Source organism: Coturnix japonica, chromosome 4, assembly GCF_001577835.2.
Source record: "Coturnix japonica isolate 7356 chromosome 4, Coturnix japonica 2.1, whole genome shotgun sequence".
Classification (NCBI taxonomy): domain Eukaryota; kingdom Metazoa; phylum Chordata; class Aves; order Galliformes; family Phasianidae; genus Coturnix; species Coturnix japonica.
The window spans coordinates 23,002,490-23,018,526 of record NC_029519.1 but is presented as its reverse complement, the minus strand read 5'-3'; positions in this window follow the sequence as shown (position 1 = coordinate 23,018,526).

Genomic DNA, 16,037 nt, shown 5'->3' with positions numbered 1-16,037 from the left:
TGCTCAGGGGCAAAATGTGTAATTGAGCATTTCAAATTAAAGAGGCATGATTTAAATTGAAGAAAATGAAAAACAAAAAACAAAACAAAAGCAATAAATATAATGCATCTTGGTTGGAAAATGACAATCTGGATTTTGGCCCTGAAGTACTCAGTCCAAAAATTTCATCGGTACACATTACTGTAATACTTGTTTTAAATTGGCTGGAATCAGTTTTACAGTAAGTTGTTGGATTTTTATTTGTTTTTTGGTAGTAGATTAAGATATTTTAAAAAAATATTTTAAAAGATATGCATAACTCTTTATAAAAATATTCAGTACAGAGAATTTCTAATTTTACACAATAAAAATAATCATTAATAATAGTTTTTTTCCCCTCTTTAGCACAATGTCTAATAAATCCATCTGGCTGTTTCATATTTAACTATACCTGCATTCTCCATTTTTCAGTACTAAGCGTTTCAGAACAGGAATCTCTCTAAAAATCTGTTTTATGTTGACTTGTTGCTCTGGATATTGTACCCTCAAGAATCACCAGTGAGCTCTGATTTTTGGCTGGCATCACAAACACAAGATTAATTCACATGCTGTATATGAAACATTTGACTTCCAGTTACTAAAGCCTTTCCTGTTGTGTTGTTAGGATACTTATTACCTGAAGTACACTCAGGATTTCTGGGACAGTTCAGCAATTATTATTACTTTCATTATATTAATTTGTATCCATAAATAACAAAGAATGCCAATCATCATTTGTGACCAACTCATAGAGAAAAATTTGTAGCATATTGAAAACAATATATAAAGTGTGTAATATAAATGCAGTTTCAATGGGAAAAAAATACACTTCAAGCTGTGCCTTGTGAGGCTGTTATTAGAGATGAGTATGCCTTTCTGAGTACACCTAATGAAGCCTCTTCCCATCATGTTAGTTTTGTTTGCTATGGTACAATGCAAAATAAATTCTTTGTGGAAGATCTTTCACATTATGAAAGAGCTTCGATGCCTTTTTGGGCCACAATTTTTGCCTGCTGCACAAATTCTGGACCTATTTTTGAGTTACAAATTGTACTTCCAGCATCATGAAAATGACACTAACTGTGTCACCTAAAATAACAGAAAAAAAATACCACATACAAAAAAAAAAAAGTGGAAAGGAATGTTTATTTTTTAATTCTTGTGCTGCATGACAAAATAAAATCTTTATTAACATAAGAAAGCAGAAAGCTCAGTAATAACAACTTTAAACAGTTTAGTGTGTATTACTTCAAGGTGAGAAAGGAGAAAAATAAACCAATGAAAGCATATGAAATTGAGCTTCCAGAAGAAGGAGAGTGAGATGTTTAAAGACATACAGAGAACCATATAGAATTTAGCATGATTCTGCATAGAATCACAGAATTGTAGGGATTGGAAGGGACCTCTAGAGATCATCGAGTGCAACCCCCTGCCAAAGCAGGTTCCCTACACCACATCAAACAGGTAGGCGTCCAGTCGGTCTTGAATACCTGCAGAGAAGGAGTCTCCACCACCTCCCTGGGCAGCCTGTTCCAGTGCTCCGTCACCCTCACTGTAAAGAAGTTCTTCCGCACATTCGTGTGGAACTTCCTATGCTATAGTTTCATCCCATTACCCTAGTCTTGTCCCCATGCACTACTGAAAAGAGACCAGCCTCACCACTATGGCCCCCACACCTCAAGTATTTATATACCTGGATCAAATCTTCTCTCAGCCTTCTTTTCTCAAGGCTAAACAGACCCAGTTCCCTAAGTCTCTCCTCATAGGGGAGATGCTCCAGGCCCTTCACCATCTTAGAGGCCCTTTGCTGGACTGTTTCCAAGAGATCCCTGTCTTTTTTGTACTGGGGAGCCCAGAACTGGACACAGTATTCCAGATGAGGCCTCACCAGGGCAGAGTAGAGGGGGAGGATCACCTCCCTCGACCTGCGGGAATCTTTTACGTTATTGGACAAGCAGCTTTCTCAGTTTTTAAGCTAGGTCATCCAATCATATCCCATAAATGAACACAAGTAAATAGATTTAAAATCATGCATGTTCATCAGCAGTCTAAAACAAATTGTTAACTTTTACCCACAATGTGGTGTCCAGCAGAGATGCACCAACACTGGGAAAGTTTGATATAGTTAAAATACAGTTTTACTCAGAAAGTATCTTCCTGTTTATCACTGTACAAGTTAAATTATTAATTCATACATTTTAACATTCAAAATAATCAAAACCCAACCAGGATACGTGACACTGGGAAATAATTCACATTTGTGATTCCTACTTTATTTTACACTGCCATGCAATTCATTTGGCAAATTTAATACTGGTCTAGGACTTCTCAGCATTTCCTTTTTCTCCCTTTATGAAATTCTATATTTTTTTCCCTCAGTTCACTTCTCTGTGGCCCACCCATGTTTTCCTTTCTTCAATAATTTAATTCCCGCCTTCATGAGTGAAGCTCAACTGTTTCTCATTAGAAGGAGTCTGTGTTTTAACTTTGCTTTTGTAACAGATTCATGAAATGCCTTCTGAAATTTTTAAAAAAGATACACACTTGAACAGATTAAAAGCAGAGGGAAATGAGCAGTAATGAGCTCATTTTCAAAGAAAAGAAGTCATTAACATGCAGGCTTTCTGATTCCTGTCCATAAAAATTAAAAATAAAGGTACTGGGTGCAGTTTCTTCTGCTGCCTTCAGGAAATGTCTTCTTGTTGGGGCAAAGTGGATGAAAAGACCTGTATCTCTTTTTAATGAAAGATCATTTTATAACCAAAAACCAAGTTTAGAAGTGGATTATAGGACGCAGTTCTACTAGTGTTTTAAGCTTTCCTTTTTTTCTATCCTTTTGCTTTCAGAACCTCTTTAGAAGAGTTGTAAATAGACTCACCACTTGTTGGGAAAAAAATTGAGATGAAGCAAGTGCTTCCATTCATGGAAAACTCACTGACCCTCAAAAATGTCAGTAGTGTGTTATTTTAGGTCAGCCATGCACTTAGTGCTCAGGTTCCTTATCTGCAATCCAAGTGAAACAGATTCAAGCACCTGTCTGAAGTAGGTTGATTTGGGGTGGTCTTTTTCTTCATTTAGATGAGAAATTATGTATTGGATTAAGGAAAGGTTGTCAGTGAAAGATGTTGGAAAATACTTTTTTTTTTTTTTTTTTTTTTACAAATTGAAAATAAAGAAAATAAAGAAAATAAGAGTTTCAGGGGAACATTTTCCAGCAACAGTCCCTTGTGTGGAAATATTTCCAACAATCTGCAGTCTAAAGTTTGCTGCCTAAACCTTGTGTTGTAAGACCAAGATTCTGCTGGCTTTTGGTACATCACTAAAGCCACATGTAACTTACAGTCACAGAATTTTTATGAGAGAGAAAACTGTTGAACTTTGTTTCCTTCCTATTTGCCCTGGAGAAAATGTTATCAAAATACCTTTAATTAAATTCGTACAATTCATAAAGTAATCACATTTCCCACATATATATTATAAATAACCACGTAACTTACTCCCTTCAAAAAATAAACATAAGAATTATACCCCATAAACAGATTATTAGCCAAATATTTTCAGTACTATGGGAAGTTCCTTTTGGCCTTCAAGGAGTTTGGAGTTAGTTAAGCTCAGATACAGCAGGAGCTGGGGGACAAAGTACATAGGATTTAAAGGAAGAAATGTTATTTTCAGGAATATGAGAAAAACAGCATTTTTCTCTGAATTGTAGCTAGACAAACTCTATTAGATTGCGCAAGCTATTGCAAACTTTGTACATCAATTCTAAAACAGCTGCTTAAAATTGCTGGAACAATTAACCTCAAGAACAATAATGCTGAGCAATGCACACCTTCATCTCATCTAGCTCTCAGCATATCTAAAACATATACTAACTATTCATATAGTCTATTCTCTTCAGTATTTTAAAATATAAAAACTTTTTTAAATTTAATTTTTAGCAAAATGTGGTGCCCTAAGGGGCAGTGCAATGATCAATTACTTTGGTTTTATTCTTGGTTATAGTCATGTATTTTGATGCTTATTTAGTACTACACAAATTAAAACTACTGTTAAATGTATTTTCTGTATTGGTATGTGAATTTGCAAAATGATAAGTTTGCCATTTTTACTTTTCTGAATATAAAGGTAGCAGATTTTTCTGAAAAACAAACTCATTAGTCCCCTTCCCAGAAAATAATAATCACATTTTACAAAAATCTACTCCTCTGTGATGTTAGCTCTCAGTATTTAATAATTCAAGTAAAAAAATAATTAAAATGCATGAAATAGGAATTTAATCTTAAGGTTGCTATGCTATCAGAAGGAAGAGTGATCTTCAGTGTTGGAAATCACTGAAGGTTTTCCCAGTTCTGCATAGATATACTACAGAGTGCATAACATAGGACATTTTAATTCAGTAATCTGTATTTATTTATTTTCAAAAGCACATTTACATGCACCCTTGTAAGATGGAATGATACAAAGATGGTAACAAATATTCCAAAGGTTATTTATAGGGGGAAAAGCTCACCAATACAGATGCCTTCACTGGAAAATGCTGAGGCAATCTCCACCAGGGAGCAGTCTCCAAGAGATACTGCCTTAGAGGTGGTCAGCCCTTAAACGAGGTCTAGAGGAGGTAGAGTCAAACTCCACCCCCTCTGGGTGGAGGGTACAGCTAAATTACTCTCACCTGTGCTCCCACAGCTGACCCGACATTTGCCTCAGCTGATTAATTAGAGGTTCAGGCTGTAATTACCAATTTCCCATACAACCCTTTATGCATTTATCATTATAATACTAAGTGCAATACAGGTGAATTGGACTACTTTATTTTCAAAATAAAGCCGAATTGGAAAAACAAATAATTTTATTGTATTAAATATGCTTAATACAGTTATTTTGTTTTATCATTCTCCAGCAGAAAGCTACTTCTGCAGTGAAAACAAGATTTTCAGGACTTTAATTACAACAACATCAAGAAAAGAGAGAAGGAATACAATTCTATTGCATATCATCAAATAGATAGACTATATATGCTACATACTTCCTTTTATTTTCCTCATTCTCACTTAATGTCAAAAGGAGCATTTAATGGAGGGGAAGGAAAAAGAAAAAAAAAAGGCAAGGATCTAAAATTGAAGTATCTGTTAGTCTGCTGCAGTCTGTATTCTGTTACATAGCAGTCTATCTACAGTAAAGTCTCACTGATTACTCAAGAAACAGAGACAGAATGTATCCTTCCACTTCTCTACTGTCTCCATTTTAAAATACAAGATGCCTATGAAACCCTGCAGCTACATAATGAGAGAGATCTAAATAGTTCTGCATTTTTGTCTCAAACCAGGAACCCTTTCTGTTTCTATGAACAGTTCACTACAGTAAATTCTGTAGATGTGCCTTTTTACATCATCCTAGCAACAGAGCTATTTGAAGAACTTACTTTCAAAATTTATCTTCAACTTTAACACACTGCATAGATACTGCTTGCTACACACATTGACAGTGATATCACAGCTACTTCTGCAATCAAAATACTCTTTATGAAATACTAAGATAAAAACAATATCAGTACACCTTCCTTAAAAATACAGGTGAGTCCTCCTAAGTTGTACCTCATCCATTCAAAATCACAAAAAGCAGAGTTCAACACTTCTGCCAAGACAACCAAAATGAAGCTTGTGAATTCTTGGATCTAGAGGGTATGTAGCAACATACCATGAATGGTAGTATAGGACTGCTAAAGAGTCTTCAGGAGATAGAATACCTAAGCATAGTTGTTTATTTGGAGATGTTCTGATGGTTTATTTGTGAGAAATCCAACAAATAAAAAAACTGGATCAGCTTGGTTCTTAAAAACCATCCTTTCAATATTTTTCTCTTATGTTTTTAAAATCATGTATAACCTTGCTGAAGCTAAACAAGAATACAAAAACTGTGAATTAAGTGGTGGAATGAAACTACTGCCAGCATATCTTGCAGGGCCAAGAGTCCTGACCTAATCTTTAATCTTTTACACAAAATGAGTCAGATCGTCAGCTTGCTACCATAAATAATTCACATGTTCTACAGTTCTTTATATGGGAAGATGGTTTTCTTTTACAGGATTATTCCAGCATGCAAAATTGGTGAATTCGTCTATACAGTAATGAAATCCTTTCAAAGCTTCATGCAATATTTTCTTTAACTAGTGCATTGGGTCAATGTGTCCATGTAACTGCATAAGTAAAGTTCTCATCCTGGTACACTTCTGACTTATTTTTATATTTTAGTGCAAAAGTTAAAGTCATTCAACCGGAGCTCTGACAACAGGAACAACCAGCCTTATGGTAGTGGAAACTATTTGTTAGTTTGCTGACTGATTTCACTGAGCATTTTCACTTCACTGTGCCATGAGTTCTTCCTAAGACTGACTCAGACAGTGCTACTTCCATGTCGTTTCCTTGGACCCAGAGCTCCCTGTCAGTTGATGTCTGTGCCTTCAGAGTCATCTAGTCAGCATAATAGCGGTAGAATGTAGGCCCCTAGGGCTGGAGAAACACTGAAGATTTCACAGTGGATTCAAGATCAGCCAAACATTTAAATTCCTTTCTCATTTTAATAAAAAGATACGTGTACGCGGGATTAATTTCTTCCACTGACATCGGTAACAAAGTATGCACTGAATGACCTAAAGCTTTCATGGGGAAAATGGTTTAAGTTAAATGCTGGATGATAAAAAATAATAATAATGATAAAAACATTTTGGTGGGGAAAAGATTTATATTCTTTTTGAATGCAAACATAATAATAACAATAATACTAATAAAAATCTGTGGCACAGGACCCAAAGAGGCCTTTTTTTTTCCCCACAACTTCACACAACGGTTCTCTTATCAGCTCTGAACTCATGTGCCTTTGTAAGTCAGAAATCATTCTTTTTTAAATTTTTCTGTAAGTTCAAGGATACAAAATCCATTTTCTTGGCAAGTTTAACTTTAAATCTGTCTCATGTGTCCACAGACTCTTCTTTAAAGAAATGAATATCCCTTTAGCAAATCAGAAGAAAACCCAAGCCCCTCTTTGTATTCAAAACCCAGAAACATTTGATTCTGTGATTCTGTAAACAGTGTGAAACAACTTATTGGTATCTATCTTGTGGTTCTCTGCCAAAATTTTGTGTCTGTTAAGCATCAGTCTGCGATCTCCTGTAGCTCCGGCAGAGGGCAATGTAATTAAGCCATTTATAACACGCTCCTCAAGGCAACCACAGTAACTAGCTCCTGCAGAATTCCTCAGGTTTTGTTGTTGCTCTGGGTTTGTGCTCTAGTGCCAAATGTTTAAAATGTATTTTCTTTTTATCCCAGAAAAGTTAATACTGCTTTTTTAATTTTTAAATAAATTTTTAATTTTTTTTAAATTTTTATTGCATAAATGCATAGACATGTTCTTAATGTCTGAAAATAACTCGATGGAAAATTAAGATACAACCCACTTTGCTACCATTTTTTTCTTGACCTCTGCCAGCCATTTGAATGTAAATGTTACACTATGCTTCACATCCATAAGAAATTTTTATGTTAATACATAGCTTTAAAAAGTCTCAAAGACATCTCTTGAAACAGATTAATGGGCGAATTAGAAGGAAACAATTGAAAGTACATGTATTCACACACTCAGCTGTGCAGGTAGATACTCACATGCATATGAAATGAAATCTCACTTTTAAAGTGCAGCAAATGGAAATATTCACTGAGATCATGCATAGAAAAGCATTATTTTAAAGTTTATGGATCACAAGAGATCATGAAACATTTGTAAGGATTATCACAATGACAATACTCTGTGGTTATGTTTACTCAAGTCTAGACACATTTAGAAACTTATGAGTTCTTAGAAAGATAACCAGATCTCTAAGACAAGAACAAAACAGCTACCTGGTAGATTTCATAAAACCTCACAATTCAGTGAACTGTATTAAATTTTCATAATTCATGAAGGAACAATATTCCCTCCTGGGCATTAAAACCAGTCAAGATAACTCCAACAACAGCTGGTAAGTCTGACAGTGTGATTTCCCTCTCCTCAAGTGCAAAGAGACAAAAGTATGAAACAGCTGGAAAATGTACTCAAACTATGAGAGGTACAATGTCACAGCAAAAGTGTCAGGTAAGCTCATTGCAAAACAGTAGCTTTATTTATTTCTTGTCTCATTTGTAATGAGAATTATATGCATATGGAAATACTTAACAAAGCGATAACGAACCTCCCTGAATGTTTACAGTTTTCATCGAGGCAAAGGAGGGAAAAAAAAAAAAAAGAAAAAAAAAGTTTGATTCTTCTTCTCTTCACTGCATTTGGCATTTTCAGCTCCCTGTGTATAAAATGGCAGTACTCCTGGTGAGCCTTCACCAGTGCAGAGTAGAGATGCAGGGTCATCTCCCTCAACCTACTGGCACAGGATATGGTTGGCTTTGTGGGTTGTGAGAGCACATTGCTGGCTCTTGCCCATCTTCCCATCCACCAGTACCCCTGAGCCCCTTTTAGCAGAGCTGTGTTCAATCCTTCCATCCCCCAGCTTGTACTGATAGTGGAAACTGCTGAACATGTGGGACCCAGATGCAGTATCCTGTATTTGGATTTGTTGTGGTTCTATGGGGCCCACTGCTTGAGCTCCTCTAGATCTATTTGGATCACTTCCTGCCCTTCAAATGTGTTGACCACATCAGATAGTGTGGTGTCATCCACAAAATTGCTGAGGGTACACTTGACCCCACTGTTAATGTAATTTATGAAAATATTAAAGAGCATTTGTCCTAGTACTGACCTTTGAGGGACACCACTCATCGCTGATCTGCCTCTAGACACTGACTCATTTTCTTCATTCATTTAACAGTCCAGGCCATGAAATCCATATCCTTACAAGTTAGAGAGAAAGATACAGTGGGGGACCATGTTAAAAGCCTTACCAAAGTGCAGACAGGTGACATCATTGGCTCTTCCCCAGTCCATTTACTCCATCATAGAATGAAATCCCAGTAGGGTGTTCAGTCAGGATCTGAAATTATAAATTATGGTGAAGCCATACCAGATATCTCACATCATCTTCCTTTCTTCCTTGTGACATTAGCATAGCTTCTCGGAGGAACTGTTCTGCAAACTCCATCACAGAGGCAAGGCTGACAGGTCAGTAGTTCCCTGAGACATCCTTTCTACCCTTCTTAAAAATGGAAGCGGTAGCACCTTTTATTCTAGTCACCACAAACTACACCTGTCTGCCACGACTTTTCCAAAATCATCAAGAGTGGCTTGTTAACTACATAAACCAGTTCCCTCAGAACTCTGGGATGCGTCCCATCAGGACCCATCAGGTTCCTCAGGTGGTTGCAAACCTGACCTTTGCTTCCAGCAGGAGGGACACAGTCCTTACTTTTCAACCAATCCCTTAAAGGGCTGATGAGCAGCTGACAATGAGGACTGAGGCAAAAATGTTAAGTACCACAGCCTTCTCCTCTACCAGTACTAACAGCCTGATCATATTGCTCACTAGAATGTGGTATGACTTCTTGAACATTTTTTTCTGTCTAATATACCTGTAGAAGCTATTCTTATGCTTCTCTGCACCCTGAAATAGAGTCATACACAAATTTGTCAGGACCTAGTGAACTAATATGAGGCTCTATCAGCAATGGAAGCAACAGTGCCTGAGAGAAATAGTGAAGCACTGCAGGAAGTTCCCATTCTTGCAGGTGTCTCAAAGGTGCAAAAATGTAAACATCTGATAGAAAAAAAAAATAATAATAAAAATAAATTGATTTACATCATCATGCTTAGGGACAGAAAGATTGACTTGATGATCTCTAAACATCTAGATATATTTCTCTAGTTCCCATAGAATTGTACCTCACAATTCAGTTCTTCTTTCACATTCCAGTGTCTGCAGAGACCAAGATCATAGCTGAAATACATCTTTACTGAAATAAATCTTTAGGAAACCTGTTATTCTTTAGATTACTACAATATTTAGATAAAGCTGCGATCAGACAGTACAGTCTCAGATTTTCAAGAGTCATTTACTTAGAAAACCTGACTGACAGTTTAATTTTTAATAAAATAAATTTCAGTTGAGCTTGACCCTTTTGTTTCTAACATATACTTTATACTACTTGATACAGCGAAGTTACTCTTAGATATGGTTACAAACAGACAGACTTCAGATGATTAATAGTTTCTGTTCAAGTGGCATTGCCAAAACTCCACATTTCTTTGCTGTACAACAGTAAAAAGATGATATAAAGCCATGAGTTCAAAGTTCAGCGAATGCCATGTAAATTAATTACCAGTCTGGAGGGACTGACTCATCAAGCAATACTGGAATAATAGAGATGTACAGCATTGCCTAAGCAAGTCTACCACAGGAAGACGAAATAGATAATCAAACACAGAAAAATTTTATCATTGAAAATGTGATCTTAATTAAATAGTCAATATCTGCATATCTTAACCACACCATGACATCGTAGATCATGACATTTGTTTAAAACAAAATGTAGAACTGTATGTAAACAGGCTGAAAAGAACATCACCTTAGCATTCAAAGAATAGTTCTGACTGGTAGTGACTTGCAGCTGTTCAGCATTAATGGTTACACAGTGGTCCTCTGTGTTTGCAGGAAAACTGCAAAAAGCAAAGGCTCCAACTGAGTTTCAGGAGCATTAAAAAATAAAATTTACTTTTTGCCTTGGAAAATGGCATGGTGTACACATGAAAAGGCCAACCTGAGCACTGTAAAAAGCACTTTGTACAACAAGGCTACAACAATGCAGAAAATTCACAAGCAATTCAATATAGTCAAGGACAAAATAAATGAAATTTTAAAACTGCATTCCAAATAAAAAATAAATAAACAACCACCATGAACCCACTACCAAAAGATCCCTTTTAATAGCTAGTTAAAAACTGGAAGATCTTTATTTTTTTTTTTTTTTTTTTTTTTTTTTCCCAGGGGTGCTGGCTTCTACTCCTCTTTCACAGTGTTCAGTTGAAAATTTCCCTTAGATTTCAATTTGTGAGTTTTTTTTTTCTCCTCAGCATCTATAACACATTACTCCAAACTAAGATAAATGACAGGTGGTGAAAACACTCTCACTATTACTTTCAGTGATCTGATAGCTATTTTGTTTCTGAAACGGCTTTACATATTCATGCAACGGAGTACTTCTTTTTAAATACTGGCTTTAAAAGTATCAGGTATTTGTACACTGAACAAAAATGATATCATATGTCCAATAAAAATAAAAAAACAGCAGTAGTGGTCTAAGCTAAATATAGTAATAGTAATAGTAATAATAGTAATGGTCTCGTGTGGGTTGGAAGGGACCCTAGAGATTATCGAGTCCAACCCACAGGATTTGAGCCTCTGTGTTGCAGAGCGGCACTTCTACCACTTGCGCCACAGTGGGCCTTCTGATATCATGGGAAACTGTGTATTAACATTCGAGACAACTGAATGTTTACTAACTTCCTACTACATTGCAATAGAAGATTCTATTTTTTTTTTCTCTTTTTCAGATACAATGTTTTTCATCCACATTTAAGAGATCCAGAATATATACATGGTTTTTTTTCCACCTCTCCACTCACAGAATGGTTTAGGCATACAGTAATTCTGTTTCATCAAACTCATTTAATTTAGAGCAACAGATTCTGAGTCATTTCTATTTTAACTCATCATTGCATATAATTTCCATATATTTTCATTTTAAGAGAAGAATAATTTGATCATTTTTTCATGTTACATCTCATTAATATAGCTTGCTAAATTTTTATGGTTTGTGGCTGCTTACATAGAACTGTTTCTTTATTGTGAAAAAGAGATTTGGCCTTAGTGCTATGTACAATAAGGAAAAAGTCTACTAAAGCTTTTAACAAAAATATATCTTGCATTTTCATTGCTAAGATTGCCAGATTTGGTTGAGTAATCTTACAGAAGGGCATGGAATCTAAATACTAAATTGGGAATGTTGTATTCATTTGGAGAATAAACTGCAACCACAACTGTTTAAAAGCAGACAATTCTCTTGCCTATATAACTAGATCCTTGTTTTCTGTGCCCCTCAGATGCTTTGAAAAGATCTGGCAAAATATATGTCTCTTGAGCAGCACAGAAACTAGCATCATCTCTTCTTTTGGTCCCTGTCTTGATTAGAGACTTGTTAGAGAGAGTAGCTCTGGTTCACCCACTGTTTACTTGCTTCTCAAGGCTACTGCTGTGTCCTCGGACATTTCAACAAACTCTTCTCAGTTCTCCATTTCCTAATTTAAAACATCATTTGAGGTTGTGGTGGGAGAAGGGCACAAAGAAGAAACTAAATAGAAGCCTAACTTTCCACATATTTGAGTACATCATCTCTTTTTTAAAAAAGTATTAAAAATTGATAAGTAAAAACAAACAAACAAAAATTCCCCACAATACTGTTTTTTTTTTGCCTGAATGTCTTTTAAAATAACTAATAATGGAAATCTTTTATGTAGGTTACAAATCCCTCCACTAGTAATGAAGTACTGTTTTTGTCTCTAATGAACTAAATAAATAAATTATGGTATGAATTTCCCTTCTGCATCACTATAATGAAATGTACTGGAGGGGAAGAATCCACCTAGAGTATTCTCCCACCAGCTGCTCTTTCATAGAGATGGCTGTCAAACCACCTTCACTAAAGTACTAAATTACACATTTAAAATGTCATTCATTTTTTAATCTTCATTTGAGAACAGAATGGAGGAAATCACAGTGGTTCATCTGTAGATAACTCATCTCTCAGGATTCCTCTAAATGTATGCATTTTTCTCTCCTTTAGCAGTGCTGACGAACAGAACACGTGCTGCGATCACTGTTCTTGTGACAGCTACATGGATGAGATGGATAATATCATACTAATAATATCATTAGTGCTTTAGCAGTAATCCATTTAAACATCCAAAATATGGAGAACTGGGCCAGGGCAGGCAAAGTGAAGTTTGTTCTCAGAAGTTAATATTACAGTATGTTATTCTTTTGATGTGTTTCAAAATGGACAGTTAATAAAGTACACCTCAGAAAGGCATGAGAAAGATTACAAAGACAGAAAATCTGAAGAAAAGCTGCTGACAAAATAAGACCATTAAGAATGGCGAAGACAAGGCAACATTATATGAAACACTCTGAGACACTGTTGTTTTGTAAACTGAAGGAAAAGCATTACATAAAATGTATTGCAGATGAGAACAAAGCAAAGAATACTTGTAGAACAACTTCAATCTTTTAAATACATTAAACTAGATGAAGCAATTGCCTATGACACATGTGAACAAAATGATATTTTCATATAAATCAGGGAGTGCCACTCACTGAGTCTGAACAGTATTTCACATAATGGTCAAATTCATACCTAAATTACTACAGTGTAAAACTGAAATAGCTTGAATAAGCCTAATCATAGTGAATATGTATTTCTAATTGAATAACTGACCTTAAGTATTTGATTAGCAGTGATAGCTAATTGAAGTTATATTGCAACATACACTCACCAAGAGTTAAAATATAAAATAAAATGAGTCAGATTTTACAAAAGGATTAGGGGATGATATGAATACATCAGTTTAATTCATTTCACTGACCAAACCAATTCATGACTACAATTGAAAATAGAACTGCATAAGTGATAGTTATTTTCTGTTTCTTGGATTCTAGTAGCATGTTTATTACTACCTGTCTACAGGTGATCTGTTAAGAAATATCTTAGTTTGCCTAGTGTATCATGTGGGTGTAATACAGAACTGGAAGTTTTCAAGAAAATTTTTCTACCCCCAAAATGAATTTCTAAGCTACCTGCTACAGTCAGTAATGTTGTGACTTGTGCAGTGCTGCTAGTTTACTCATTAAACTCAAGTTGTGTTGTTTCTTATACTTTTTGTTCTGATGTTAACAAGTTATATTCAGGCAAAAGAGAAATTGGATATTTTCTCTGTTCTGTGGAATTTTACTTGGACTTATGTACTGATATACAACACTTTAACCAAAAATTACTTTTGAAAGAATCAAAGAAAGATGTATGAAAGACAGTTTTAAATGTTGGACCTGCTCAACTCTGTTAATGAACAATAAATGAACTTTTTTTTTGTTGAACATACCTTTCTCACTTTTGCAGTTTACAGAACTTCATAAATGGCAGTTTCTCACCTGAAATAAAGCAGTGAATCAAACCAAGCATGACATCCAAAATTAAGAGTCATATCATGAATACTGGAATTAGCAGCAAGTTTGCATAGGAGGCTTTCCTACAGTTTCTCAAGGCCTCCTGGAAGAAGTTTTCTACAGTTCCTAACCTTCCTATTGCCTGCTTTGGGCTCCTACTCTATGATGTTTATGTTACCCATTCCTAGTAAAAAGAAAGTCTATGAGACTTATACCTTATTATTTCTTACCAATGAGTAATGTTGAAAAGGAAAATAGTTTAAAGTCAGATTTTGAAATGCTCTCCTTACCTTCTTGGATCATGCCAATTGGTTTGAGATAAGGCACTGGGAGGCCAGAAAGAGGGGAAAAAAAATCCCAGTTACTTCCAGTAAACTGGAACTTTTCAAACAACAGAACCATTGTACAGTATAACTAGATAAACATACATTCAATCAATTTTGGATGGGTAGTCACATTTTTACCCTCTTTGCCCTTTTCTGTTTCCATCCTCAAATGTCTTCATTAGAGATTTCTCCAAAGTCTAGACAGAGAGCTCGTAATATTTCTTTCCTACCCTTACCATAAAAAAGCATATATTTTTGATTTCATAACATGTTATTATCTGCTATGCATGTGATGTGAAAGACTTTAGAATATATTTTTGCTCTCCCAAAGTTATCTATTACCTCTCTCAACCTTAGATAAGTTACATTTTTCTATCTGAGAGCAAATCAGAATATATGACTTTGGAGCCTCAATAATTAGAAAAAATGCAGTATTTTAAAAACCCGGAGGCACCATAATTAATTACTGTTCTGTATATCTTTGAAAGTTTTATTAACTTTTTTTATGCATGTGTGTGAAAAATAAAAAATATATATATTTTACCACTTCAAAGCTATGTGAGTGAATCATAACTTTTAAAATAATTGTGGTTATCTCACACAGGAATGACATTTTTCTCTAGGGTGAGTACTTTGTGAAGAGCTATGACAAAAGTACCATAACTTGTACCTTCCATAACTTGTACCTTTCCATACACACACTGCAGAGGGGGATACAATACTTCTAAAAAAAAAAAAAAAAAGATTAGCATTTTTGCTTGGAAGAATAGTAGTACTTTTCAGTGTTTTCTTATTCAGAAGTAGTATTTTCATGATACAATGTTAGTGAAGTTAATAATTTTATTTGGATTTGATTTTTCTACATTCTTCATTTTACTGTCACCTTCATACATTTCTGCTAACCTTGTAGAAATCATATGGATAAAATGAGCATCAAGGAGAAAATTTAATGCAAGAAAGTAGATTTTTACTGCATATGGAGTTATTCTAATGACTTTCATTAACAAGAAAACATTCCACTGAATGAAAAAGCTAACACTGAGAAACACTGAAGCAATAAGAAACTTCTGCATTTTCACAAATAATATTCCAAACTAGTTCATAATTTTTTTCTTTGTGACTATTTATAATTAATTTTTTTAAAAAATATGTCTGAAGTACACTCACTGTTTTGGTGAATTAGGTGAATATTTGAAACTCTAAGGAATTTTGTGTTTCTACTTTGTGTGAAGTGCTTTGAAGCTGAGAAGAACTGTAGTGTCACATCTACAGACAAGATAATGGAGAAGACAGAATAAGATAATTCATATATTATCACTCCAGCTTGTCTTCAGTACAAGATTCACCAAGCTGGAATCTATTATTCATGATATTTGTGCAGGCTATGGGTCAGTGCTTTCTGATTATATTACAAGCAATTTAGAGAGAGAGGCATGTTGCACCCTGAAAAGAAATAAAAATGTCAAACCAGTTGCTTCTTTGGCTTCTTGATCAAT